Source organism: Miscanthus floridulus, chromosome 19 (assembly GCF_019320115.1).
Source record: "Miscanthus floridulus cultivar M001 chromosome 19, ASM1932011v1, whole genome shotgun sequence".
NCBI lineage: Eukaryota > Viridiplantae > Streptophyta > Magnoliopsida > Poales > Poaceae > Miscanthus > Miscanthus floridulus.
The window spans coordinates 41,031,020-41,035,567 of record NC_089598.1 but is presented as its reverse complement, the minus strand read 5'-3'; the positions used below and the strand labels follow the sequence as shown (position 1 = coordinate 41,035,567).

The 4,548-nt window shown below is 49.4% G+C and overlaps 1 long non-coding RNA gene across 1 annotated transcript; it reads left to right on the top strand.

The window, feature by feature from the left end:
• Positions 1-2,627: 2,627 nt before the first annotated feature.
• On the top strand, positions 2,628-3,606 carry LOC136526802 (uncharacterized). The gene is made up of 3 exons (XR_010776587.1): positions 2,628-2,808; positions 3,374-3,446; positions 3,549-3,606. It is a non-coding gene; the product is annotated as an uncharacterized lncRNA (long non-coding RNA).
• The last annotated feature ends 942 nt before the right edge of the window (positions 3,607-4,548 follow it).

Below are 4,548 nucleotides of genomic sequence, written 5' to 3'. Positions count from 1 at the left end.
GGAGAGCCATTTGTTTTGCCAGTGAACTTTCATTGGGGAGAAGGCATCCAACCATTTCATACCGACGATCATGTCCGAAGGAAGCATATATGTGCAGAGTAGTGTGGAACCTGCATCCTTGAACTGTCCACTCGACTGCCGGCAGAATTGGGGAGCACGATATGGTGTTGCCGTCTGCTACCTGAACCTTTGATAGGCTGCTGCAGTTGCTGGACGCTAGCTAGGAAGAAGCTTGGCGACTAAAGAACTCAAGAATGAGTGACTACTGCCAGAGTCCACTGTAATATTGACTGACTGTCCAGACAAGGATCCCAACAACTGCAATGTGCCAAAGGAGAGCGGGAGATCCAGAAAGTGCTGCTGACGATAGAACCATGAACAATTGAGCAGTGTTCTCAACATCCATAGAGTCAGGTTCTTCAGATTCAGTAAAGGAGCCTTGGCAAAGTTCCCAGATCTCTTGCAACGCGTGTAACTGCGGGACTGGAGAGCACTTGTGTCCAGGAACTCACTTATCTGCACAACAGACACAAAGACCGCGTGCCTTGCGGTAGGACCTAAGCATGAAGAGCATGTCATCGAGATTGCCCGGCTTGGGTGGGGGCTTCTGGTCATTGGCCAGACGCTTGTCATCTCGGTGGCACCCTGCTGCGATGGTCGTGGTGGGGACGTGGGGGAGTGGGCAGGGGAATGGCACCACGGATGGATGCTGTCTTGGAGGACACAGAATTATCTGATTTCTTGAATTCCTTGCGACGTCCTTGATCGGCAGCTTCCTCCTGCAACAAAGCGAGGGTGCAGGCAGTATCCAAATCGGCACTGCGAGCAACAAGTATAACAGGGCGAACATCATCACGTAGGCCATCGATAAAACTATTTTACTCTTCATTTCTCATCTAGTCTTCTCTTCTCAAATGCTTAAGGTGTGCGTGAAATCATCCGACGATTTGTTTGTCTCCAGCTAGCTATCTCCCTCTGCTCCATCTTCAACATGGACGAGGGCTGGCGACGTCGCCTGCCGTTGTGAACGCGCCCCCTAGATCTAACAGCTGGTGAAGCACCAGTCGGAGGAGGGAGGATGAGCTACCACCCGGCCAGGGAGCTCTGATTCCTAGGATTTGCTCGTGCCCGCATGGAGCAAGGACAGGTACGGTGCTCGATTTCCTTTTGCCTATTTTGAGCCGATTTTCAGCATCCATGTTGCCGACCGTTTGTTTACACAGCTTACCAACTGAACAAAAGAACCATACTCCGCGCGTTGCTACGGGAATTACGAATAAATTTTAGTGGATTGTATTTGTATGGTAGACTGAATTGGGCAAATGAATGTGTATTAGTGGATCACGTGGCTTGCTTATATAGATAAGTTGCATGAATAGATATGTATCATAATTGCATGTGCTAGTGGGCTGCTGACGTGGATGGTTTGCATCTCAAAATTGACTTCTAGTGGTGCGTGAGATTATAAGATATATATAGATATATAGATACATGTAGAATAGGAGCGAACAGGTTATCCGTGTTGAGCTGAGCAATATATATACATGCACATCGGGTGCAGTTGCGGCTGTCCGCGCAGGGCGCCGAACTGCCTCGGTCGCGCACAGGCGCACGACGTGGGCGCGTGGTCGAACATGGTGACCGCACGCTGGAGACTAAGCAGTTGCCTGTGCTGACTGTGGTCTTCAACAATACAGATATACAGTGGCGGAGCCACCGTCCGGCCACCCGGTCAAATAAAAATATTATAATTTACTAGGCAAATATTTTTACGCATTGAGGATCGCCCGGGCTCCGAAAAACTTATGGCTCCGCCACTGCAGATGTAGATGTACCCAGGGACTACACCAAGTCATCAGCAATGGCTACTTCGTCTGATCCCGGTTCGATCTTCGCCCTGTACAATGGGCAGCTGCCGTTGCTCCTGGCCCACAGCTCCCCGAGGCAGACACGGTGGAATACATGGCGGCACCTCGCTGCAAAGCTGCCCTGGCCGGAGCGGCTCCAGGCAGATTGCGCACTCCACCACCGTCTCGGACGGCTTGTCACCCCGAGCGGCGTATGGGAAGTACGGCAGCGGCGGCAGCACGGGTGGTGCTGCCGCCTGCCCCGTCAACGTGGCCTCAGCCCTGGTGGCCAACGCCGCCTCAGCCCTAGCCGCCAATGCTTGCCACTCCGCCCACGCCCACGCTACCCTTTGCTCCGTGCACTACGTGAAAAACGGTTTATAGCAACAGGATAAATTTTTTTTAGGGCAGCTAGTGATGGAGCCGCCCCTACAGTGACGTACCGTACTCGGGAGCCTGAGATCAGCCGTCCCTACAAATAGAACAACAGGGGCGGCTGGTGATACGAACCGCCCCTACAAATGGGTCGTATTTATAGGGGCGGCTCACTCACCAGCCGCCCCCAGGTGTTGCTATTTGTAGGGACAGCTCAATAACCAGCCGCCCCTACAAATTCTCCAACAAATAAATACTCGGATTCAGTTGTGGTTCCAGAGTCTTCTTCTCACCCCTCCGTTCTCTTTCGCTTTCTCCCTCCCTCGCTCTCCCGACGCCGACAGGGCGATGGCCGCTAGCACGCGCGGCGCTGCAGCTGCGGCCGCCCCCTCCTCCCCCCTCTCGTCGTCCTGGCCGGCCCCCCGCCGCTGGCTCCCCGTGCGAGGAGTCAAGGAGACGGACCGTGCCTGCGCGTCCTTCTCCTCGCCACAAGTCTCTCTCTCCTCGCGACGGCTGGGCGAGACCGCCGCCGCCGCCCTTCGCCAGGTGCCTAGGTTCCGCCGCGTCCTTCGCCGGAGGTCACCAGGTTCGCCGCCTGCCCCCTTCCTTTCCCTTCGTGCTGGGCGAAATCGATCTCCCAAACCCTCGCTTAGGCTTCCCATTTGCGTACTTGCATCCGGATCTGATCTAGTTACAAGTATATAGCATGGTTGCATCCGTATCTGATCTAGTTACAAGTGTATTGTACTTGCATTCGGATCTGATCTAGTTACGGGTGTGGTGCAGTTGCATTCGGATCTGGCCTAAAAGAGTTTGCTAGTCTTTTACGAATTGGTCTGAGCTAACTGGATGCTTGAACTGGGGTGTCAGTTGAAGTTGTTGGTGTTGTGATTCCAGTGAAGAGCCGTTGGTCTTTCGTCCGGAAGTATACCACCACGCCTATTAGCTTACTGGAATATGATGTTGCAAATTTCAGATGCTACAAGTCACGAATAAATTGTTTTCTTTGTGTGACCTTTTTCTGTACTAAGAATTCGATTTAGCGCTTTCAGTTAGCATGTGTATTCGAATCCAGTGTTCCTTTCAATCAATCATATATTGAAAATAAAAAAATAATCACTGATGGATTCTCTTTATATGCCAAGCTGCAGCAATTCTGTAGAAATGGCTGATGGTGAGGACATCCAGCCTCTTGTCTGCGACAATGGCACCGGAATGGTCAAGGTCAGTGCTTCCCCCCCCCCCCCCCCCCCCTTAACCTGTACAACATTTATCTCCTTTCTTTCCAAATACGCCACTAATTATGTCTGTCTATCTATCTTTCAGGCTGGTTTTGCTGGCGATGATGCACCAAGAGCTGTTTTCTTTGTGGGCTAACTCTGTTTACTTTGTACTTGCATGAATGAACTCTGCATAAATTGTTGTGATTAAGGTTACATGGTTTGGTTTGCCAACCTCTAATGAGTATTGCAGCTACTGATATATCACAGTAGGGTCTAGGTCTTGTAAAAACATCGACCTATTCATTCATGTACTGTTAGTGGGGCCTGTTTGTAAATTCCGTAGTTGGCGTTTTGCTTCTGTCTTCCTCCAATCAGGAATCTCCCAATTTGATGTGGGTGCAGTATGGATTTGGGACAATTAGCATGTTTATGCTTGCGATCTCACCTGTTTCAATTTAACATCTCTTTATAGTTTTTTTTCTATTCTTATTTTTCTATTGAAATTATTCCTGGATAGCAAAATAGAGATATCATTAATCTTGTGCTAGTACAATAAGTAGCTGAAACTTATAATATGCTTTATGGTCTGTCTACATTTCCATTTTCCTTTACTTTTGAATGTCAACACTATGTGCACAATCAGGTTCTTACCCTGGTTTTATGTGGGAGCAATATTGGCCACCTAGTGATTTTGATCACTTATTGTCTGCAAAACTGAAGGATTTAGCTACCAGTGGGAAATTGTTAAAGGTAAATATGATTTTTGTAGCTCTCTACATCATTTTATGCTATGAGAAATAAAGTTAATTCAAAGATGAAACTACTAGGTGATACCACGTGAGTAAATTCAATTAATGTTATCACCAAAAAAACCTCTTCTTGGGGGAAAGGTCTCCCCCAAGGCACTGCATTAAGGAGAAACCGTAATCACAGGGTCAAGAAGGCCATGAAGGCTGACTGCCCAGGATGCAACTGTGTATATCTCTGAAAGCAGTTACACAGTGAGGGACCTTTTGTGAAAACCAGGGTTCAAACCCTGGTCCTATGGCACCACAACTGGGTGGCCACTGGCCAACCACCACACTAGCGCATTCTCATGATAT